General features: G+C 42.9%; 1 protein-coding gene and 1 non-coding gene across 2 annotated transcripts in view; both read right to left on the minus strand.

The window, feature by feature from the left end:
* Positions 1-26,135, minus strand: part of LOC125449218 (zinc finger protein 260-like) — a 64,516-nt gene that overhangs the window by 16,993 nt on the left and 21,388 nt on the right. The window lies entirely within an intron of this gene.
* Positions 7,507-7,579, minus strand: trnar-acg (transfer RNA arginine (anticodon ACG)). The gene has a single exon. It is a non-coding gene; the product is annotated as a tRNA-Arg (tRNA).

Consider the following 26,135-nt stretch of genomic DNA (forward strand, 5'->3'; position numbering starts at 1 on the left):
ATTTATCCCACAAAAACATGACTGAACAGATTATCCGGTTACAGTCATATTTCTATTTGTGCGATATTACTGTACACTGTTTTGCTACTGTAGTTAGGTCATTTGATTTGCTCGTGGAATGTGGGCGCCTCTGGCTATCCAATACAAAAATAACTGTTTAAAGAATGAGATTCAGAGATACCTTTATACATTCGTTCAAGAAGGCCTCAAGTGAAAAATTCTAAATGAACATACAGCTACATATGCAAACACATACTGTTACAAAAGTAAACTGTAATACAATGAATTCACCTAGCCAAATGTAACTTCTCTTCTGAAGCATGACAAGGTAAAAGAAACCAGTGTAGAACACAATAGTTCTTTCACGTTTTTCCTTCATGTTGTAACTCTCCCAGCTTTCACTATTGAATAACACCACTTTCTCTTCATGATGCCTAAACAAGTTCTAGAATGTAAATTCCACTTATTGAAACTTGAAGGTTGCAAGTTCTTACAATCCAGCTCTGTGAAATGGAAATGAGCTAAACCCAGGTCTCTAACTGATCCTACAATTTTCACACATAGGTGTGTTCCCTTCATTCTGTTCATAAACTTATAGTGCATTTCTCTGTCCAGAGAGGCTAAGCGGAGTCACATGTTACTGAAGTACAAACAGCTACATCACTTACAGTTAAGCAGAATGATTGATTAATCTATGAATATGCTTCAATGCTGATAATAACAACAAAATTGATCATTAAATATCAACCTCCTGATTCATCTTACAGTGGCCATTTTTTAACCAGAGAACCTTGAGAACATAGGTGTCATTATCTCAAGGCTTTGAAAACTGCTTTGAGTTGTAAATTCACAGGTACAATCATCTAATCATTAAATAAAGATGTGCTTCAGCCCATCAAGTCTGCCTCAACAACACCTACTCTAAATGTACACAAGTCCTATTTTGCAGCTTTTGGCCCATAGCCTTGAATGTTATGATATTACAAGCACTTATCAAGTACTTGTTGATGTTGTAAGATTTCCCATTTTAACTGCTTGACCAGACAGTGCATTCCTGACTTCACCTCTCCTGGATGAAAAATCTCTCCTCAAAGCCCCTCTAAATTTTCTGCCTTTCATTTAAATGAAATGAACCCTCCAGGCCCACTGCCTGTACCTGTTTATAGCCAGCCTGGCCAGGCCCAGGAGCAGATCCCCCTGACCTGCCGTCACCCCTCTGCACCATGTGCCTGAAGACCAGGAGCACAGGGCTGAAGCATAACTAAAAACAGAGCAAAAGGTTCTGTAGGCAACTAAAAAGAGATTGCAAACACCCACAACCAAGATACGCATGATCCATGGACCGTACAGCGCTGCAAAACAAGCAGTTGGGCTGAAAGAGGTACCAGACTTCATGTAATTCAATTCAGTCTACATGGTATCAAGAAATCATTGAAGGAACTAGAGACTGCAATGGCTATGGACTTGAAAAAAGCCTCCAGCAATCCAGCAATGAAAATCAGTATTAACCATGTCCTGAATCATTCTGTTCCAGCTTGTTCTAGAAAGCTGCAGCCCTGCTATGGGAAGGATATTATTAAATTTTAGAGGGTGCAGAAAAGATTTACAAAGATGTTACTACGTCTGGAGGGTTTGAGTTATAAGGAGAGCTAGGATTAGCTGGGACTTCTTTCATTCGAGTGTGGGAGGTTGACCTCATAGACGTTTATAAAATCGTAAGGGGCTTATATGGGTGAATAGCAAAGTTTTTTTCCTGAGGGTAGGGGAGTTCAAAGCTAGAGGGAATAATTTTAAGGTAAAAGGAGAAAGATTCAAAAGGGACCCGAGGTGCAGATTTTTCACACAGAGGGTGTTTCGTATGTGGAATGAACTGTCACAGGAAGTGGTAGATGCAGGTACAGTCACTTTGTTTAAAAGGCATGCAGATGGGTATGTGAACAGGAAGGATTTAGAGCAATATGGGCCAAACGCAGGCAAATGGGATTAGCTTAGTTTGGGAAACTTAATCGGCGTGGACAAGTTGGACTGAAGGGTCTGTTTCCATGCTGTATGACTCTATCACCCTATTATTAACACAAGCATCTGCCCTGCAATGTTGGACATTACTCAGATCCTATCCATACAAAGTGAGAGAAATTCAGTTGGGGTAATTAACACCTTGTTCTAAATTATTTTTAATCAACCTGCTTTGGTGTCTTATGATATAACTCTGTGGCAGTAAGGACTTGAACCCAAGCCTTCCTGGCCCAAAGGTAGAGTCATTATCAATGACCTCAAGACACTTTCCTCGTGGTATACTCTGAATTATCAATAAAGTGATATAAAGTATTAGACTTTGAGGCTGTAAAGTGCCTAAGTGGAACATCTGGTGTTGTTACTTGATGATACATCTAACTCTCATGCTAACATTCCTGTCCTGGGCCTGCTGTTGTGTTCCAATTCAGCACAAGTTTGAGTAACTTTACAGCCTTGAGATGTCAACATTAAATTCAGTACTTTCAGAAACTGACCGCATTATATGTTTTCACCATTGTTTTTATATTCTCTCCTCTTTCTCCCTGCCACTTCACTCATAGTTTTGTCTTATTTGTGTCTTATTTCCTTTGTTTTTAATTTTGAGGATGCCCATTCCCTCCCTTTCATGTTTTAATTTACATTCATTTTACATCTCTCTTACATGAGAAGAAGGTCATTGGGTTTGAAGCATTTTTGTCTTCACAAATGCTGCCAGACCTGCTGAGTTTCTCCAGCAATTTCTGATTTTGGTTGTACTACATCTCTTTTCTTTTCCTCCACTATTGACAAGCCTTTAGGCTTTTGCACTAAGCCTCTGCCTGTGTCAACAGTGCACAAAAAAATTCCAATACTTTTCATTTCCAAAGAAGAATCTTATCAGACTTGTAATGTTAAGTCTGTTTCTCTTTCCACAAAATACTGTGAGACGTACTGCGTTTCTCCAGCATTCTCAGTGTTCATTTCATCAAAGTTTTGCCTGAGCTGGAGCATTTCCACTATGAAGAGAGTCTAGGGAGGCTACGAGTTGTTTTCCTTCAAGCAGAGAAAGCTAAAGGCAGACCTGATTGAAGTGAGCAAAGTTATAAGGTTAGGTAGCAAGAAAAAGATTCCTTAGCAGAGGGATCAATAACTAAGAGCCTTAAGGTTAAGGGCAGGAGGTTTAATGAGAAAAAGATTGTCATCAGACGGTGGTGGGTATCTGGAATTTGCCGCCTGAAAGGATGGTAAAGGTGGGAGCCATCAGAACATTTAGAATTCTTTAGATGTTATTTGAAATGCCACATCATATAAGGCTACAGACCAAGTTTTGGGAAATGGGACAATAGTGGATAGGTGCTTGATACCTACACCAGCATATAAATACAGTAGCTACAAGAGCAGATCAGAGGCCAGAATTTTCATGGCAAATAAAACACTTCTGGTCTTCCCAAAGCCTGTTAAACCCTTTATAAGACTTATGTCTGGAGTATGGTGGAATACACCGCATTTGCCTGGAGAGCAGCTCCAGCAAAACTCAAGAAGCTCAACACTGTACAGAACAGAGAAACCCAACTTATTCGCGCCACGTAATTGACACCACATCCACAAACATCCATTGCTTCCACCTTCAAAAGCAGCAATGTTTATCATCCATAGATGCACTGTGTGGAGCTGGATGACTAGGCGATTGACTAGGTTAGGATTGTTTTCATGGGAGTTCAGATGAATGAGGGGAGAATCTCATAGAGATTTATAGAATTCTTACATGGCTAGACAGAGTAGATGCAGGGAGGATGTTTCCAATTGGAGCTGTGTCCAGAACCAGGGGTCACAATCTGACGATTCGGTATAGTCTATTTAGGACAGAGACAAGGAGACATTTCTTCACCTAAAGAGTACATGAAGTAGTTAATGCCAAAACATTGAAAGTATTCAAGTGACAGCTAGATATAGCACTTGGGCAAATGGGATCAAAGGTTATGGGGAGAAAACAGGCCTAGGTTATTGAGTCAAATGATCAGTCATGCTTGTGATGAATGGCAAAGCAGGTTCAAAGGGCTGAATGGCCTCCTCCAGCTCCTAACTTCTATGTTCCTTTGAATGTCGTATGAAGAGGTTTAAAAGTAGAAATGAGCTGATGATATACCAGTGAATTCAAATTGGGGAGAAGTCATTCATCTGTGCTCTGTGTGGAATAGGATTCACTCAGTCATCACAGCTCAGTAAACATCAACTGGTTCATACTGAAGGGAGACCGTTTCAGTACTCTGACCAAAGGAAGAGCTTTAAAAGTACAACTAATCTGCTGAGGCACCAACCCACTCACACTGGATAGAGACCATTCACTTGCACCATGTGACACAAGGGTTTTGCTCAGTTAACCACAATCATTTCACGCTTTTCATTTATTCCTTTGTGGGTTGTGGACCTTGCTGGCTACCCAGCATTTGTAGCACATCCCTAGTCGCTCTTGAGAAGGCAATGGTGATCTGTCTTGTTGAACTGCCATTGTCTTTCTCGGTGCCTAGGTCAATGCCAGGTGGTCTGTTCAGTTTCGTATCTTTGAGACTTTGTAACGACTGGTACAACTGAATGGCTTGCTGGACCATTTCAGAGGGAAATTGAGAGTCAACCACCTTGCTGTGAGTCTGGAATCACATGTAGGCCAGACCAGGTGAGGATGACAAATTTCCTTCCCTGAAGGACTTGACTGAATCAGATGGTTTTTTTTTCCTGACAATGCTTTCATGGTCAATCAGTAGATTCTTAATTTCAGAATTTTTAAATTGAATTCACATTCAACCATCAGCTGTGGCAGGACTGGAACTCAGGTTCCCAGACCATTAGCTAAACTTCTGGATTAATAGTCTGGTGCCAATAACTTAAGGCCATGGCCACGTTCACAGCAACCAAGAAAAAGAGACCATTACATATTCTGACTGAGAAGACAAACAAAAAGATGGAATCAGCTGAAGCATGAGTCACACGCTGGGCAGAGACCGTTTACACCATCACAACACAGTAAACATTTTTATTTGCTCTGATACAAGACTGTTCAAGTGTTTCAGATGCTGAAAGGAGATTTAAGTGCACAAGACAACTGCAGCAACCAGACACTGCCAGTGGGAACTGTTCATCTGCTTCATGTGTGGGAAGTGATTGAATCTGTCTTCCATCTTCTAAACTGATGAAACACCAGCCTGTCTCCCTGGGAGACACTGTTCCCCTGCTCCATGTAGGGGGAGTGATTGAAAAGAACATAGTACAACACAGCATCAGGCCTTTAACCCACCGTATCTATGCTGGCCACGATGTCTTCTAAATCAATCCTATCTTTTTGCACATGGTCCATACCCCTCTATTCTCTACCTGTAAATGTGTCTGTCTAAATGCCTCTTAAAACTTTGCTATCTTGTCTGCTTCTACCACCACCTCTAGCAGCATGTTTCAGGCCCCAAATACCTCCTGTGTAAAAAATATTCTTGCAAATTTCCTTGAAACTTCTCTCTCTCACCTTAAACCTATGACCCAAGTATTTGATGTTTCCACCCAGGGAAAGAGACTCTGACTATCTACCTTATCCATACCTGTCATCATTTTGTCTACTTCTATCAGATTGCCCTTCAGCCTCTGAGGCTGTCGTGAAACCAGTCCAAGTTTGTACAACCTCTCCTTATAGGTCATACCAGGCCACATCTTGGTAAACTGAGTGCCTCCACATCCCTCTTCCAAATGGGGTTCAGCATACAGGAGAACTGATTAATTAGCCGAAGGGGTTAGTACATAGTAATCAGAAGATTTCATTAGCCATGTTTGACCCTGTGCAATAAGATGTCATGGAACCCAGAGTCAATGTTGATGACAAGGCAACTGTCTCCCAACACTGTCATCACATTTGCTGGGACTGATGTATCAGTATGTCGGGATATACCCAGAGATGGTGATAACTGTGACTGTCAGCTCACCTGAATTAAACTCCACTTGCTATTTCTTCTCACCTATCTATCTCCTGCTCTATCCTTTGGCAATCATCCTCATTATTTGCAGCTTCTCCAATCTTTGTCATCTGCAAAGTTACGAATCAGGCCACCCAGATTCACTTCCAAAATCATTTCAGTATATTACAAACAACAGGGGCCCTGTGGAACACCACTGGTTGGAGATCTCCCTGTGACTGGACTGAAGCTTAATATTAGGAAACACATGAAATAAATCAGTACATGTCAAACAGTGTTCAAGTCTTTGATTTTTCTGCAGGAAGAAGACATTGATTAGGTTTGGGACTTTGTCTTCTGTCTTCTGGTAGATTGATGTTAGTGAAACATCTTTCACCATATTCAGACGTTCCAATGTGCTTTGCAGAAAGTACATATCTCCTGAAAGTGTCATCACTGTTGTAATGTAGGAAATGGGCAGTGAAATACTGCACAAAAGGAATTTTTTAAAAATGATCAGCTAATGCATTCATTGGTGTTTATGAAGATGATCAAGATTTTCCAGGATACAACACCTAGATCTCAATGTAAAACAATGAACATTACTCTCCACACCTCAAAATAAAACAATGCACGTTATTCCCCAGACCGCAATATAAAATAGTGAACATTATCTCAGAACCCAACACAAAACATTGAATATTATTTCCCAGACACTAGCATAAAGCCATGTAGACTCCAAAATGGTCCAGACATTTTTCAGCAGACTCCAAAGAAAACAGTGAAGATCACCTCTCAGGCTCTGAGAGACAACAGTAAGCATCACCCTTCTGACTTCAATATAAAGCAGTGAACATTATCTTCCACACCCCAAGCTAGAACAGAGAACATGACCATCTCAAATCAAAATATTCAAGTGAACCTTTTTTCTCCCACAGCCTTCTGACCTGAATGGAGCCGAGCTGGAAGCTCATGAGAAAGAAAGACATTACCGAGATGGAATGACAGTCTGTTTCGTACACGACTGCCCCCACGCCACCCACACGTCATGAACCAGATCAGGCTGGAAATACAGCAGCCCTTCAGTAGCTGAAGTGAGAGATAAGGAGTTTGTATCTGATATCGGCACACTTACGTTTCAAGTTCCAAAAGATGGAAATATGTTTTAAGTAGAGAAAAGGGCACTTACTTTCAGATTCAAAATTGAGTTCTTGATAATCTTTTCCCCATTTCATACTATTTTGTTATTTTTCCACCTCCCTTCCTGGATTTTTTAAAATTTGTATTCCGGAAATTGTTATTCTGCCAACCGCACCGCCTCCAAACAAAACCTCTTCCCCACTTGTCCCATTCCCGCTCCCTTTGATCGTTGCTTTATGCGACCCGTTGTCAGGCAGCTGCTCTCGTCTTCTACCCTACTAATGCAAATAATGACCATCTAACCTAACGTTATTGGGATGGGAGAGATTATGAAATCTATGATCAGAGAAAATAGTAACACATATTGAGAAATTTTTTAGTGAATTCCATTAGCAAAGTATGTTAAAGCGGCATTGGTATCTTTACAAAACACTCACGAGCCAGGTAGGAGTCGAACCTACAATCTTCTGATCCGTAGTCAGACGCGTTATCCATTGCGCCACTGGCCCACACTGTTCAATTACCAGGCGGAGTTTGAGTCATCGCTGCGTAGTTGTGGTTTTGACGGATACATGATTAGTAATGGTAAACCCGTAGACTAACATTCAGGAACAGAATCATCTTCACTGCTTGACTTCGTTCACCTTGAAAACTGCTGAATTTCACGGCAAAGCCAAGAAAGCACACGTCCCATTCATATAACAAGGTGTAGAGCTGGATGAACCCAGCAGGCCAGGCAGCATCAGAGGAGCAGGAAAGCTGACGTTTCGTTATGTCTTCGCTAAATCGGTTCACAATTCTCCAGGATTCAAAATTCAACTGAGGAAATCAACTATCAGCTTTGGAAATGGTGAATACTTTTAAAAGTTAATTTTTAAAAAGCTCTGTGTTTTGGGAATAAATCAAACTGCTCACAGCATACAGATGAGCTGAAGTTTGAAAGATATCAAAAATACATAAAATAACGGCACAATGTCACCTGGTGAACTGGACCAGCAGAGCGTTAATACTTTCTGCTGTGTTACCTTGGTCCCTAAGAAAAAGGAGTTGAATTCTGATGAAGGGTCTAGGCCCGAAACGTCAGCTTTTGTGCTCCTGATATGCTGCTTGGCCTGCTGTGTTCATCCAGCTCCACACTTTATTATCTTGAATTAGGCCATTTCGCCCAGTCTGATCTGCCACACGAACTTGGCTAATGTTTCCCGATACTATTTTCCGGCCTTCTCGCAGAGTTAATGTTTGGGGTCCAATGACCTTCCTTCGTAACTGAACCTATGGGAAATATACTTAATGACTTGGCCTCCACAGCCTTCTGTAGCAATGAGTTCCATGGATTCACCATCCTCTGGCTGAAGAAATTCCTCCTTATTGCAGTTCAAAGGATCATCCCTTCACGCTGAGACTGGGGTCCTAGTCTTTCCCACTAGTGGAAACATCTTGTCCATGTCCACGCAATCCAGGCTGAGTAACTCCACGAAAGCTGGTATTCTGTCACCAAGTCACCGTTTACTTACATGTGCACATACGTGACACTGACCGAGCTAGGTCAGAGCAAGCTTCTAGAGTGAACAGGACCCCTGACACTCTTATTTATGTCTGTTAGCCAAGACTCTGATTAGACAAGGTTAACAGCCCCAATCAGGGATCTCATATTCTAAGCGATCCACCCGGTTGACATTTATACCAATCACTACATTCCCACCCGCCAACTCCTGGGATGCGGGCCAACTCTTTACCCTGTATTTTTTCCTGGGGCATTTTCACACCAGGTCTGGTTCCTCTGAATGCTCGGAGACTGGCTGCACATACCAGACTGTAGTCTGCCGCTAGTGTCTGGAGCAATCAGCTGCAACTCGCCTTCAGGAGATGATAACCGCATCAAGGTTATGACATTGGCCATCTCATTGTCAAAGGCTTTTTCAGTGCTATAAGACCATAAGACAAAGGTGTATTGGTGGTGGAGCAAGTGGATGCTTGGGATGTAGTGCCAATAAAGAAGGCTGCTTTGTCCTGAATGGTATCAAGCTTTAAGAGTGTTGTTGGGGCTGCACTCATCCAGGCAGGTGGGGAGTATTCCATCACTCCTTTGACTTGTGCCTTGTAGATGGTGGACAGGCTTTGAGGAGTTGGGAGGTGAGTTACTCGCTATAGTATTCCAAGCTTCTGGCCTGCTCTTGTAGCCACTGTATATGTGGTGAGTCCAGTTGAGTTTCTGGTCAATGACAACCTCCAGGATGTTGGTAGTGGGAGATTCAGTTCTGGTAACACCTTTGAGTGTCAAGGAACAATGGTTAGGTTGTGTCTTATTGGTGATAGTCATAGCCTGGCATTTGTGTGGTGCGGATGTCACTTGTCACTCCAAGCCTGGATACTGTCCAGGTCTTGTTGCATTTCAACATGACTGCTTAAGTACTAAGGAGTCATAAATGGTGCAGAACATTGTCCAATCATCAGCAAACATTCCCACTTCTGACGTTATGATGGAGGGAAGATCATTGATGAAGCAGCTGAAGGTGGCTGGGCTGAGGACACTACCCTGAGACACTCCTGCAGAGATGCCCTGGAGCTGAGATGACTGACCTCCAACAACCACAACCATCATCCAATGTGGCAGGTATGACTCCAACCACCAGAGAGTTTCCCCTCTGATACCCATTGATTCCAGTTTTGCTCAGGCTCCTTGATGCCACACTCAGTCAAATGCAGCCTTGGTGCCAAGGGCTGTCACTCTCACTTCAGCTCTTTTGTCCATGTGTGAACCAAGACTGTAATGAGGTCAGGATTTGGTTGGCCCCAGTGGACCTAAACTGGGTGTCACTAAAGAGGTTATTGCTGAGCAGTTGCTGCTTGACAGCACTGTTGATGACCCATTCCATCACTTTACAGATGATTGAGAGGAGACTGATGGGATGGTAATTGACCGGTTTGGATTTGTCCTGCTTTTTGTGTACAAGATACCCTTGGATGTTTATTTCATTGGTTCTGATTTTGGATCTTCTATACCAAACCACCTGTAGGTGGACTTTCCAGGGCATGTACTTTCACTTTCCTGGATGCCGATCTATGAGTTTTCCTCCTCAATTCAAACCTAGTGAAACTCTTTTACTGTCTCAGGTCCACATACTGACAGCAACTTCAATCACCTGCTGGCCTGGATCCTTGAGAAAATTGTAACCATTTGATTGAGCCTTGGCTTTGTTTTGGGGTTTTGCTTTGTGCTAACCTTGGGTCCCTCTGTTCAGGATATGTCCTGAATGAGACTATGCAGTTCTTTTCAATCAGGTGGTGTTCCTCAAGCTCAGATGGCCTGGCAAGTGTGTCCACTTTCATCAGCATACCTTAAATTAGATTAGATTCCCTATAGTGTGAAAACAGGCCCTTCGGCCCAACAAGTCCACACTTCCCCTTTGAGCATTCCACCCAGACCCATCCCCTATAACCCACACACCCCTGAACACTACGGGCAATTTAGCATGGCCAATCCACCTAACCTGCACATCTTTGGACTGTCGGAGGAAACCAGAGCACCCGGAGGAAACTCACGCAGACACGGGGAGAATGTGCAAACTCCACACAGACAATTACCCAAGGCTGGAATCAAACCATTTCAGTTGATGGGACTTCACTCACTCAGGCAAGTGGGGAGTATTTCATCACACTCCTGACTTGTGCCTTGTAGAAGGTGGACAGGTTTTGAAGAGTCAGGAGGTGAATTACTCACCACAGCATTCCCAGCTTCTGGCCTGCTCTTGCAACATTTTCCTGTGACAGAGACAGTTGTAGTGCCGGAAGCACAGTTGGGCTTAAGTTAGTAGGCACTTTTGCACAGTCACATCATCAATCCCACATACCAAACAGTCTCTCAGCATTTCACTTAGGGTTATGGGCATGTCTGTCAGTCATCTTAGCCTCATCAAAAACCCCAACAAGTAAACCAATAGCACCTCAGAATTAGAGGAAGCTTGGGCTTGTAATATTCCTTAGTTATATCCATCAACTCCTGAAAGGTTTTAGTGTCTGGTGCCTCTGGAAAGTTAGGCTCCTAATGACTGAAAAAGCTGCAGGTCTACACACCATCAGGAGAATTACTTGTTGCTATTTGTCTGCCCAATGTGAATTGCCCAGAAAATATAACACATTCTTTCTACCTAGCGGGCCCAATATTCAAGGGCAGCATCAAACAAGTCAAGCTTCACAAATAGCAGCATGGTGCCAGAAATGCTTACCCCAATTCAAACACATGTTGCAAGCAAATTGCTTCAGAGGTATATTTTTCTCTCATCATCACTGAAATAACTCCACAAAAGCCAGTATCCTATTTGCAAGTGCATAGTCTATGACACTGACCCAGCTAGCCCCTTGAGTGAGCAGTTCTCCAATATTCCTGTTAATATTTGTCAGTCAATAAGCCTCCCTGATTGGACCAGGTTAACATGCTCAATGCGGGAAGCCATATTCTATGAGGTTCACCTGGTTGACATTGTTTCATCACGACTTAGGCCTCTCAATATTCTGTAAGTTTCAATCAGATTCCCTCTCAACCTTCTAAAATCCATCAGTATGGTTTATATACAGGGCAACAGATACACAGGAGTGGCTTACAGACTATTCTAATTGAGGGATTTAGGGTGATTTATATACAGAGCAACAGATACTGGGAGAAAGTTACAGTATGGAATCTAATCAGGTGGTTTGGGGTTGTGAATACGCAGAATAAAAGAAACCAGGGACTGAGTTACAGACTAGAAGCTAATCAGTGCAGTTTATACTTAGAATATCATACCCAGTTAATTACAACCAGGAGTCTAACAGAGGGATTTGGAGGGGGTGCGCAGGTAGCTTAGAAATAAACTGACTGATACTCAGGACTGCGATCTAATAAATAGCTCAGAAGTTTGTATTTCTATTTGAAATACCAGAAGCCCAACCGTGAGTTGCAGGCTGCGATGTAATCTAGAAGTTTTGTAGAGAGATTTGTGGGGATCAGGTTCTTTCTATGAAGGTTTGTGTGTGTTTGTGGCTTTCATTTCTTAGAGTTGATATTTGTGTGTGTGAGAGAGGGAAAGAGAAAATTCTTCACTGAGTGACGTCATCATCTGTGTGTTAGTGTTTGTGAGTGTGTATATCACCTGAGAGATTTGTTTTTCTGCGTGTTTGTGTGTATGTGACAGTGTACATCACTTCAAGATGTGTGTTTGGGAGAGTATGTATCCCTGGGTGACAAGCCTTTGTGAGTGCGTATGTCTCTGCCTGCAAGTGAGACAGTATAAATCCCTCGGTCCCGTGTCTTCATTTTTTTTGTTTTTCGCCCTTGGGTTGTGTGCATCACTGACTGGCCAGCATTCCATTGCCTGTGCTTAGTTGCCCTTGAGAAGGTGATAGTGAGCTGATACCTTGAACCACTGCAGTCTACATGCTGTAGGTGGACCCATAAAACCCTTAGGAAAAGAATTCTAGGATTTTGACCCAGCATCACTGAATGAACGGTGATATATTTCCAAGAAAGGATGGCGCATGGCTTGAAGGGGAACTTAACAGGGGGTGTTCCCATATAACTGCAGCTCTTGTCCATCTGCATGGAAGTGGTCATGGCTTTGGAAGGTGCTGTTGAAGCATCTTTGGCCAATTTGTACAGTGCATCTTGTGAATGCTACAAACTGCTGCTACTGAGCGTCGATGGTGGAGGGAGTGGATGCATGTGGGTCTGGTACCAAGCAAGCAGACTACTTTGCCCCAGATGGTGTAAAAAGTCTTGAATGTTGTAGGAGTTGCACACATCCAAGCAAGTGGGAACTTCACACTCCTGACTTGGGCTTTGTAGATGATGGACAGGCTCTGGAAAGTCGGGAGGTAAGTTATTTGGCACAGTATTCCTAGCCTATGCCAAGCTCTTGTAGCCATTGTGTTTACGTAGTGAATCCAGCTGGGCTTCTGGTCAATGGTAACCTCTAGGATATTGACAGTGGGTGATTCAGTGGTGGTAACACCATCGAATATCAAAGGGTATTGGTTGGATTTTCTCTTATTGGCAATGGTATTTGTGTGACACAAATGTACTTGCCACTTGTCAGCTTGAGCCTGGGTATTGTCCAGATCTAGTTCCATTTGAACATGGACTGCTTCAGTATCTGAGTAATCGTGAATGGCGCTAGACATTGGTGAACATCCCCACTTCTGACCTTATGATAGAGGGAGATCATTGATGAAGCAACTGAAGATGGTTGGGCCTAGGACTCTACCCTAAGGAACTACTGCTGAGATGACTGACCTCCAACGGCCACAACCATCTTCGTATGTACCAGGTAGGACTCCAACCAGTGCAGAATTTGTCCCCTGATAGCAGGTTTCTGGGGGCCTCTGATGCCACATTCAGTTAAATGTGGTCACTCTCACCTTACCCTGGAATTCAGCTCTTTTGTCCATGTTTGATTCAAAGCTGTAATGAGGTCAGGAGCTGAGTGGCCCTGGTGGAACCCAAACTGGATATCACTGAATAAGTTGTTGCTGAGCAAGTGCTTGAAACACTGTTGATGACACCTTCAATTACTTTACTGATGGTAGACAGTAGACTGATGGTACAGCATTTGACCAGGTTGAACTTCACCTGGTATTGAGTACATATCTGGACAATTTCATACATTGTTGGGTAGGTACCAGTGTTGTAACTATACTGGAAAAGCTTGGCTAGGACAGCGAAAAGTTCTGGAGCATCAGACTTTAGTACTATTGCTGGCATGTTGTCAAGGCCCATAGCCTTTGCAGTATCCAGTGTCTCTAACCATTTCTTGATATCACGTGGAGTGAATCAAATTAGCTGAAGACTGGCACCTGTGATGCCGGGGGAGTCTGAGATGGATCATCCATTCAATACTTCTGGTTGAGGATTGCTGCAAATGCTTCAGCTTTATCTTTTGCACTGACATAATGATGGAAATATTTGTGCAGCCACCTCCTCCAGTGGGTTGTTTAATTGTCCCCCACAATTCACACGGGATGTGGCAGGACTGCAGGGCATAGATCTGAATTTTTGGTTGTGGGATCACATAGCTCTGTCTATCACTGACTGCTTATGCTGTTTTGTGTGCAAAAGTCCTGTTTGGTAGCTTCACCAGATTGACACCTCATTTTCAAGTATGCCTGATGCTCTCCTGGCATGCCTTCCTGCAATTTCCATTGAACCAGGGATGATTGCCGAGCTTGATGATAATGGCTGGGTACACACTTCTCTCTGTGAGCATGTGAATTTGAGATACACTGCACATCACTGAGTGACATCCGTTTGTCCATTTGTTGTTCTGTGAGTTTATATCATTGGCTACATCACTGACTGATAGATTTGGAAAATAGAGTTAAGCAGAATCCAAAGAGATTTTAAAAATATGTTAAGGGCAGAAGAGTAAGTAGGGAGAGAATAGGGCTCTAAAAGATCAATGTGGCCACCTATGTGTGGAACAGTAGGAGATGAGTGAGATATTAATTGAATATTTTACATCAGTATTTTACTGCAGAAAAGGAAATGGAAGCTCGGGAACCTGGCAAAATAAATCGTGATGTCTTGAAAAGAATTCATATGACAGAAGAGGAGGTGCTGGAGAGCTTAAGATGCATCAAGGTAGGTAAATCCCCAGACCTGATCAGGTGTTTCCCAGAACTTTGTTGGAAACTGGGGAGGGGATTGCTGGGCCCTTGCTGAGATATTTGTATCAATGACAGCCGTGTGGTGCCGCAAGATGGGGGCGTTAGTTGATGTGTAGCCATTATTTAGGAGAGGCAGTAATGAAAAGCCAGAGGGAACTATAGACTGGTGAGCCTTACATCAGCGGTGTGTAAATTGTTGGAGGGGATTCTGAGGGATGGGATTTACTTGTATTTGGAAAGGCAAGGACAGATTAGGGATAGTCAACATGGTCTTGTGTATGGAAGCTCATGTCTCACTCGGTGGATTAAGTTTTTTGAAGAGGTGACAAAGAAGATTGATGAAGGTAGTGTGGTAGATGTCTGTATGGACTTCAGCAAAGTGTTCAACAAAGTTACACAAGGATCACATGGGATCCAATGGGAGATGGACAATTGGATATAAAATTGGCTTGAAGGTTGGAGACAGGTGTAGAGGGTTGCTTTTTGGACTGGAGCCCTGTGACTGACTGTGCCACAAGGACTGGTGCTGGGTCCACTACTTTTTATCATTTATATAAATTATTTTGATGTGAATATAGGAGGCACGGTTAGCAAGCTTTCAGATGACAACAAAGTAGGTGTTGTGGTGGACAGTGAAGAAGACTATCTCAGAGTACTACAGAAACTTGAATGGATGGGCAAATGGGCCGAGGACTGGCAAATGGCGTTTAATTTAGATAAACATGAGTGCTGGATTTTGATAAGGCAAATCGGGGCAGGACTTCTACAGTAAATGTTAGGGCCCTGGGGAGTATTGCCGAACAAAGAGACCTAGGGGTACAGGTGCATAGTTCCTTGAAACTGGGGTCACATGTAGACAGGGTGGTGAAGAAAGCAACTGCACAATTGCCTTCATTGGTCATAACATTGAGTATACGAGTTGGAATGGCATGTTGCAGCTGTGCAGGACTTTGATGAGGCCACTTTTAGATTACTACATACAATCTTGGAAAGATGTTGTTAAACTTGAGAGAATCTAGAAAAGATTTACAAGGATGTTGTGAGGATTGGAGGCTTTGAGTTATAGGGAGAAACTGAATAGGCTAGGGCTTTGTTTCCCTGGAACATCAGAGGCTGAAGGGTGACCTTTTAGAGTTACATAAAATCATGAGGGGCATGGATAGGGTGAATAGCCAAGGTCTTTTTCCTAGGCTGGGCAGGTCCCAAACTAGAGGCTGTAGCTTTAAGTTGAGAGGGAAAAAATTTTTAAAAGAATTGAGTAGAACAAAATAGCAATTTATTGTCACTTACATCTATGAAAATACAATGATGTGTACAAGTCACTGCAATTCAGTCATCTTAATTACAGAAATGATGAAAAGAATTAATTGAGATAAAGTTCATCTTTTGTTCCCTGAGGGATCACCTTTTCACACAGAGGGTGGTGTGTATATGAAACAAGCTACCAAGTGACTTTTTTCCCCCTCTTTATTCATTAACAGAATGGGTGTGTTGTTGGCCAGGCAGCATTTATTACCCATCCCTAATTGCCCAGAGGGCAGTTAAGAGTCAACCACATTGCTGTGGGTCTGGAGTCACATGTAGACCAGACCAGGTAAGGATGGCAGTTTCTTTCCCTGAAGGACATTAGTGAACCAGATGGGTTTGCCCCCCTGACAATCGATTCATGGTCATCATTAGGTTCTTAATTCCACATATTTTTAATTGAAATCAAAATCCATTATCTGCCATGGCAGGATTCAAACCTGGTCTCAGGACCTGGTTTGGGTCTCAGGATTAACAGTACAGGAGTAATACCACTAAGCCATTGCCTCCCCCAGTGGACGTGGATATAATTTCTACACTTAAAAGGTGTCTGGACGGGTTTATAAATAGGATGGGTTTAGAAGGATATGGGCCAAATTCTGGCAAATGAGACTAGGTCAGATTGCGATGTCTAGTTGGTGCGGCCAAGTTGGACTGAAGGATCTGTTTCCGTGCTGTATGACTCTCTGACTATTTTTGTCTGTGTGTGTGTGCGAGTGTACATTACGGATGTGTGTGTGTTTATTAGTGTGTGTGAGACAGTAATTCACTAATTGATGTGTTTTAGTTTGTGTGTGTGAGTGTTTACATCGCTGTATGATGTGCATGTGTGTGTGAGAGACAGTGTACATTGGAATGAGTGTGTGTGTGTGTGTGTGTGTGTGTGTGTGTGTGTGTGTGAGAGAGAGAGAGAGAGAGAGAGATAGACAGTGAGAGTGGGTGTGGGGATTGTGCCTTAGCCTTGTGTGTTGTCAGTTGCTCACCTGGGCAACACAGACTGTATTTGCTCTCTCTCAGTGTAAACTTGCCCTTTCTCTGTTTGTGTGTGTGTGTCTCTCTCTTTCTCCCTCCTTGACCTTCCGTTCCACTCTTTACAGCCAGCATGTTAAGAGATAAAACACAGAAATTTCGCATGCTGCTGCAGCCAACAATTAGGATGACAAATGGTGGGTGTGCAGATCTTACCAGGGATTGGAGTATGACGATAAGGAAAAGGCATCTACTTTTTGTAACTCTGCACTGAAAAATTAAAATTGATGTGGGAACAATCCCATTTGATGAAAACAGTTTTAAACTTGTATGACACTTGACATGTAGAAGTCAATTAACTACATGATTTTAGTGATTTCTCACTTGCCTGGTTTGAAATATATCCCCCACTATTTTTCCCATTCATTGAAGATACTAATTTCCTTTTATAATTTCAGTAACACACTGCTTACTATGCTGCCTATCTGGCTTTGTCTTATTCATCTTCAACCCTGTGTAAATACAAAGAAACCAACAGTTCCACCCGAGAGCTTTGTTTAATCACAGATACATGTTTTCGTTTATTTTTAGACAACACACAACTTGAACTCACTGCAGGTCAATGCGGTATTGGATAAACACAATTTTGGGATAAGCCTAGCCTCACAAGATTCAAATTCTACGACAGATTATGAACAAGGCCGCACATCTACAATTCAGTGACTGAGCTATTTCAGTTTCTGTATAATTGAGTCTTTCAGATATTTGAAGCTTGCAAAAGAAGCCAGACATTGCTGAAATGTTACATTGTCTCAGGCATTTACTTTTCATAGGCCAAGAATTCCAGACCTAAACTAAAGCCTTTTCTGTTTCTTCATTTGGTTTCACGTTGACTGTCACAGTCATAACTATATTCATATAGTTCATTTTGTTCTCCTCAATCTAACATCCAAAAAGCATTGGCTTATATCTTTTTTCAATGAATGGATGATTTACTGCCACTGTACTGAACAGCTTTCAGTTGTCTCCATAACCTGGTGCCATTTTGATAGTTTAAGAATAAGAGCAAATGAAAAGATATAACTTAAAGACAAGTCTAACTGCACACGTGTTCAGAGCCAGCTTCGCCAGATCTTCAAGCACTTTCTTTTGCCACTGGGCAAATTCACCTTTGCCACTGCCCGCACTGGGCACGCCAACATCAGAGACTATCACCGCAGTCAGTATTGCCACGCTGCCTTCCCACTACCGCCAAAGCCTGACCCAGTCAACAACGAGGTCACCATTCCTCAGGTGCTGTTTTGCCTTGCTGGGCCTACCTCATTGATGTCATCTCAGAGCTTGCTGTCTGCCACGCTGGACTCGCTATCTTCCCCCACAAGTTTCCTCACCATCTACGCCTGGAGGAGCCAACTCTGTTGCCACCAATGCCACGCATGCTCGGGAGTCTGGGCCCACTCATGCCCTGCCGAAGATGCCAAGAAAGGCTTTAAAAGAGGAAAATAAAGAAAAAGAGCAAAAGTAAAAAGGGAGAAGAGAAGAAACAAAGAAGGCAGGCGGAAGCAGACAAGCGCTGGACCAGGACCTCGAATGCAGTTCTGTGACTCTGCTGCTGCCTTGCTGCTGAGTTTGCTGTATTTCATTGTATTTTATCTGCAGGAAGCCAAGAGGTATAGAAAGCATGAGGTGTTTTTTAACCCGCAAACCTCGGTGAATGATTTCAAATGAATCAGGTTGGTATTTTAGGTTTGTTCACTGCCACCATCTGATGTTAGCACAGCAATAACATTGACTCTATAAATAGGAAAACGTAAGAAAGCATGGCATAATCAGTATATTTTAAAATATTAAACACTGGTCCCATGCTAGCATCTAAGATTCTCTGTCCTTCAACCCACAAGCATTCCCCCACCCCGACACAGAGGACGGGGCAAATTCTGGAGTGATTTTCTGAGGTAATCTTTCTGGCTGTCAGTGTGACTCCCAGATTAAACTCTCTCTTTCTCTCTCTCTCTCTCTCTCTCTCTCTCTCTGTCTTTATTGCAGCCATTTCAAGCTTGACTTTCCAATTTTGATTTTTTATCCCCTTGTTGGATATTTCAATAGAGTTTCAGCATTTAAAATATTGATCACACGCTAGCCCCTTAAAACCCCGTGCTGACACAGCTGCGTGAAGAACATGGGGATTTTGCACAGAATGTTGGTGGGGGAATACTCAGTGAAGTTCCAAACTCGTGTGTTGCGACTGAAATATCTATATTTCTCCATGTATGTGTGCGTGTGTGCCTGACTGTGTTGCTGACTGTGAATGAGCATATCTGTGTGTGAGAGAGAGAGAGAGACGCCATGTCCGTGTGTCCATCTGAGTTTATACTTTTAGTGTCAATGATCCCATGATATGGAGGTGCTGGTGTTGGACTGGGCTGGACAAGAGGAGAAATCATTCTACACCAGGTTATAGTCCAACAGGTTTATTTGAAAACACAAGCTTTCAGAGCCTCACTCCTTCTTCAGGTGTTAGTGAGAGAGGCAGTATTAGGCACAAAATTTCTGAGTAAAAGATCAAATGTTCACATCATTGCTGAGGATGTACTAAATAAACCTAAGATGCTGTTAAACCTTTAATCAGTTTGAAGGGTTTAATTGATTAATATATATGTGTGTAAATCCCTGAATTCCTTTCAAGTCACCTTGATTCCGTAATATAATAAATAAGTCTCTCTACCTTTAACACACATGAAAACTCACACACACACACACACATATACACATATGCAGTAACAAACACACTCCAAAGAACACATGCAAATAAACAGATGGTCATGCAAACATGCTAACACACATATGCTCACACGCAAACACACACACTCTCACACACAATCACATGTACACACCCTCATGCATGCATACAATTGCACTTACACAACCGCACACACACATACACAAGCACAGAAATAAGCTCTTTCGCCCATCAAATTTGCACTGGTCAAACACAGCCACTGAACTATTCTAATCCTTCCAGCAGTTGGCCCATAGCCCTATACACCTTGGCATCACAAGTGTACATCTGAAAACTCATTAAGTTGGTTTCTGCCTCTTCTATCCTTGCAGGCAGACAGTTCCAGATTCCCTTCACTGTCTGGGTGAAAAAGCTTTCACTCCCTGTAAAATCCAATGATGCAGCACTTCATTCTCAAGCTGTATAACTTGTTGTTTCAATGAGGGTTAACTCTGTGAGGTTCTGACATTGGAAGCATTGCTTCATCACACTGGTGGCTTGCTCCATGATATTCTTTGTGACTGTCTTTCTCTGCTTTGTTACCTTCATGTAGTTGGTAGGTGCTGGGAAGTGGTGAGGATCATAGATTATAGAATTCCTACAGTGTGGAAATAGGCCATTCAGCCCAACAAGTCCACATTGCCCCTCACAGCATCAAACCCAGGCCCATCTTCATAACCCACTTAATCCGCACATCTTTGAATGCTGCTGGCATTTGGCGTGGTGAATCCACCTAGCTTGTACATCTTTGGACTGTGGGAGGAAACCAGTGCACCTGGAGGGAACCCATGCAGACACGGGAAGAATTTGCAAACTCCATACAGACAGTCACTGGAACCTGGTTCTCTGGTGCTGTGAGGCAGCAGTGCTAATCACTGAGCCCTTGTAGTTTACTAAAAGCGGTCAAAAATACTTTGTACATGAAGCCAGGTACGTGTCCAAGCACCAGACCCCAACTTCTGATCCAGCAATATTGGATAATCTTAGAGTTGCTTTTGGCACATCAACTTCTGGATTATGCGTCCAAAATGCTCCTGTTGCCCAGATTAATAGAATGTGTGTGAAACACACTCACTGAGTGTCATCTCAAATAGCCCTGGGCTTCAGGGTTGCAGAGAATCAAAGAGGGAAATAAGGGTTAAACATGGGCCATTGTTTCTCAGTCACTGGCTATGTCGCAGACACTGCGGGCAAATCTGGAGCCTGCAAGATTTTTGTCCTATGTCTACCCAACCTTTCCTTTTAAAATCATTGATTGCTTCTGCCTCCACTGCCCTCATAGGGAACAAGTTCCTGGTCACTACTCAGAGCAGAACAAAGTTCATGTGCACACCCTGATGGGAAGCTTGCATCCAGTAGGGTCCTGTAGGCACCCAAGTTGGGACTCTTGCTGTTTGTGGTTTGTATGAATTATTTAGACTTGAATATAGGAGGGTTGATCTGTAAGTTTGCAGATGATAAAAAAATTGATGGGTGGTAAATGGCAAAGAGGACAGCCTTAAATTATAAGAAGATATAGACAGACTGGTCAGATAGACTGAGCAATGGCAAATGGAATTCAATCAGGATAAATATGAGGTAATGCACTTGAGCAGCACTAAAGAAGCAAAGGAACAGTAGGTCCCTGGGAAGCACTGAGCATCAGAGGGACCTTGGTGTGCATGTAACACTAGCTCCTTAAGGTATCAGGACAGTGGATGAAGTGATGAAGATGGTATACTTCTCCTTATTAGCTGAGGCATTGAGTTTAAGAGCAGGAAGGTTATTTTGGAACTGTATAGGACATTAGTTAGGTCAAGCTAGAGTATTGTGTGCCAAACTGGAATTCACATTATAGGAAGGATGTGCTGGCACTGGAGAGGATGAAGAGGAGATTTACCCAGATGTTGCCTTAGATGTAGAGTTTCAGTTATGATTAGAGATTGGAAAGACTGGAGTTGTTTTTCTTGGAGCGGAGCAGTTTGAGAGGGAACATGACTGAGGTGTATATAAAAGAGAGGCATAAGCAAAGTAGACAGGAAGTAACTTTTTCCCTTGATGAAGCAATCGATGATGAGGGGGCATAGATTTAAGCTAAAGGGCAGACGTTTTTGAAGAGATGTAAAGAAAGCTTTATCAAACATAGGATGGTAGAAGCAGAAATCTTTATAACATTTAAGAAGTATTTAGATATGCACTTGTGATGGCAAGGTGTACAAGGGGGCATGTGCTGCAAAATAGGATTACAATTGTTTGGTGATTCTTTTGAGGGACATGGATGTGTTGGGCAGAAGGGCCTTTTTCTCTGCTGTTGATCTCGATGGCTCTATGACCTTGCACATCCTGCCTTAGATCTGAAATCCTTGCCATTGAAACATTCAGCTTACTTTTACTGTCTGATCTAACCCTGTCATATTAACAACTGAGGATAACCGTAGAATCCCTACAGTGTGGAAACAGGCCCTTTGGCCCATCAAGCCCACACTGAACCTCAGAGCATCCCACACTGACCCATCCCCCTATAACACACCTAATCTACACCTCCCTGAACACTATGGGCAATTTAGCAAGGCCAATCCACCTAGCCTGCACATCTTTGGACTGTGGGAGGAAACCAGAGCACCCAGAGGAAACCCACGCAGACACAGGGAGAATGTGAAAACTCCACACAGACAGTCGCCTGAGGGAGGAATTGAACCCAGGTCCCTGGCACTGTGAGGCTGCAGTGTTAACCACTGAGCTGACGTGCCGCCCTATATCCTTGTACATGAATCTCAGATCTCCCGTTAATCTTTTTTATTTCAAGGACAGCAACTCCATCTTCTCTAACTAAACCTTGAGCTAAAATTCATTGTTAATACAACTGCCGCCCTGGGGAGCTTCTCATCATGGCACAGTGGCCCAGTGGTTAGCATGTGTGCCTCCCAGTACCAGGGACCTGTGTTCAATTCCACCCTTGGGTCACTGTCTGTGTGGAGTTTGCACATTCTCCCCGTGTTATGTGTGTTTTCTCCCTGTGTTATGTGGGTTTTCTCCCACAGTTCAAAGCTGTGCAGGCTAGGTGGATTGGCTATGCTAAATTGCCTGTAGTGTTCAGGGATGCCTATGTTAGGGGGAGGGTTATAACGGTAGTAGATTCGACAACTTTAGGTACATTTAAGTCGTCATTAGACAAGCATATGGACGTACATGGAATAGTGTAGGTTCGATGGGCTTGAGATCGGTATGACAGGCCGGCACAACATTGAGGGCCGAAGGGCCTGTACTGTGCTGTAACGTTCTATGTTCTATGTTGTGGGTGGGATGTTCTGAGGGTTGGTGTGGACTCGTTGGACTGAAGGGCTTGTTTCCACAGTATAGGGATTCTATGAGGTATTGTATGAACATAGTTATAGATATCCATATTATTGATTTATTGTTGTTGACACATGTACCTAAATATAGTGAAAAGTTCTGTTTTTCAGGCAGTACAGGCAGGCAAAACAAACAAGGACATACAGATCATAGGGTAGTTGAACAGAATGAGGCATACAATGTTATGGCTGCACAGGAAGTGCACAAAAACAAGATCAACCATAGCTCTGAAATTTGAGATGTCCATTCAGAAGTCTAACAACAGTGGGGTAGAAGCTGTTTTTGAGCCTGGTGGTACCTGTGTTTAAGCTTTTTTATCTTCCGCCTAACAGACGAGTTTGGAGTAGAGTATAACTGGGGGAATGGGAGGGCTCTTTGATGATGCTGCCTGCCTTTCTGCAGCAACAATAAGTGTAGATGGAGTCAATGGATGGGAGGTTAGCTTGCGTGATGATATATGTGAGCAATGCTGATGTAGAGATTTGCATAATCTCTTTGCACTGTCAGTCCCAAAATGCCTGTTCAAACTGCTGTTACGATGAACCAACTGTCCACTGGAGGAACAACCCGTCATTTTTTTTAATAAGCACTTGACAGCCTTCCAGATTCAACTTGGAATTCAACAATTTCAAACCTAAGCTTCCACCTCATTCTGTTTCCTGTTTCATTGCAACTGTTGTTTCATTTTCCTCTTGTTTTTCTTTCATCTGTTCTGCATTCTGCCAGTTGCATTTGATCTGGGCACAACATTGGTTCCTTTACTCAGAGATAGTAAGAACTGCTGGTGCTGGAAGGGTCTGAAGAAGTGTCCTGACCCAAAACATCAGCTTTCCTGCTCCTCTGATGCTGCCTGGCCTGCTGTGTTCCTCCAGCTCCCCACTGTGTTATCTACTGGTTCCTTTACTTGCCCAACTTTGCATCACCAACTCTGCATTCTTTTAATCTTTTCTGTCCTTCAGTGTTTTTTAGGATGGCAAGGGAGTCATCTACAGTAGAACTGTAATGAAAAACAAGACAGTTATTTCATAACCTGACAGTACAGGAGCAAACAGCACTAAGTGAGCATTATCTATTGGAGGCTGACATTCGATCACATGGCTTGGTTTTCACTTTAAGGAAGACCAAATGGATGGACTGAGTTATAATTTGACCATGTTAATTTCAGATTAACTATTAACAGGCAAAACAATTCAGGAAACAATCAGAGAAACTCCAAGGAGTCTTTCATTTGTAATGCAGTCCCCATCGATAAAGGGCCACCTTCAGTTTCTTTACTTGTTCCATTCACATTTTCTTCTGTTTTTCACTATCTTTTATTTAATTCATTAACTTCTCCTGTCTTCCACTATAATACAGAGCTTCTTTTTCACTCATTCCTCCTCTCCCATGTTTCTGTCTCTGTATTTGTTTGATATCAGCTTAATCTCTTACTTTTTCCTTTTCATGTGGCCAGTCATTGAGCTGCAACATTAATCCTGTTTCTCTCTCAAATTATGCTATTGAAGCTGCTGAGTATACCAAGCATTTTGTGGTTGTAAATAGTTATGAGTTCTGTACAAATCACGAAAGGGACTGCCTGTGACAATACAATAAGACAGATGAATTCACTGACACTAGGAATGAGGAAGAAAGACTGAGGTTAATAAATACCTTTCAGTTTTAGTGGACAGTGCCTTTGATGTTCTCATTATTATGTTTATAGGCACTTTCAGCACTGTTCTGGTATGAATTGCCAGTTGGGAAATGTTGTATCAGAGATAATGGGAACTGCAGATGCTGGAGAATCTGAGGTAACAGAGTGTGGAGCTGGATGAACACAGCAGGCCAAGCAGCATCAGAGGAACAGGAAAGCTGATGTTTCAGGCTTAGACCCTTCATCAGAAAAGGGTGATGGGGAGAGGGTTCTGAAATATATAGGGAGAGAGGGGGAGGTGGATCTTCAGGCCTAGACCCTTCGACATGTCCATCCTGGGCCTCCTGCAGTACCACAATGATGCCACCCGAAGATTGCAGGAACAGCAACTTGTGTTCCGCTTGGGAACCCTGCAGCCCAATGGTATCAATGTGGATTTCACAAGCTTCCACCTTTGATCTGCCTCCCGCTCTCTCCCTATTTAATTCAGAACCCGCTCCCCATCTCTGTTTTCTGATGAAGGGTCTAGGCCTGAAACGTCAGCTTTTGTGCTCCTAAGATGCTGCTTGGCCTGCTATGTTCATCCAGCTCCACAGTTTGTTATCTCAGTTGGGAAATGTTGATCTTTTTCAGATTTTGAGCTGCGTTAATAGAACATAGAACATTACAGCACAATACAGGCCCATCGGCCCTCAATGTTGTGCCAACCTGTCAGACCGATCTGAAGCCCATCTAACCTAACCTTTGTATAAATGCTTTGGATTAGAACGTAGGAAGCATAGTTAGTAAGCTTGCGATGTCATCAAAATTGATGGTATAGTAGACAGTGAAGAAGGTTATCTGACAACACAAAGGGATCTTGACCAATTGGGCCAATAGGCCTGTGAGTGGCAGATTGGGTTTAATTTAGGTAAATGTGAGGTGCTGCATTTCGGTAAGACGAAACAAGGGTAGGACTTACACAGTTAATGCTAGGGCCCTGGGTAGTGGTGTCAAACAGAGAGACCTCAGGGTTAATATAGAACATAGAACATAGAACATTACAGCACAGTACAGGCCCTTCGGCCCTCGATGTTGTGCCGACCTGTCATACCGATCTCAAGCCCATCTAACCTACACTATTCCATGTACGTCCATATGCTTGTCCAATGATGACTTAAATGTCCTTAAAGTTGTCGAATCTACTACCGTTGCAGGCAAAGCGTTCCATTCCCTTACTACTCTCTGAGTATAGAAACTACCTCTGACATCTGTCCTATATCTTTCACCCCTCAATTTAAAGCTATGCCCCCTCGTGCTCGCCGTCACCATCCTAGGAAAAAGGCTCTCCCTATCCACCTTATCTAACCTCTGATTAATTTATATGTCTCAATTAAGTGACCTCTCAACCTTCTTCTCTCTAATGAAA

The sequence above is a fragment of the Stegostoma tigrinum genome, chromosome 42 (genome assembly GCF_030684315.1).
Source record: "Stegostoma tigrinum isolate sSteTig4 chromosome 42, sSteTig4.hap1, whole genome shotgun sequence".
Lineage (NCBI taxonomy): Eukaryota > Metazoa > Chordata > Chondrichthyes > Orectolobiformes > Stegostomatidae > Stegostoma > Stegostoma tigrinum.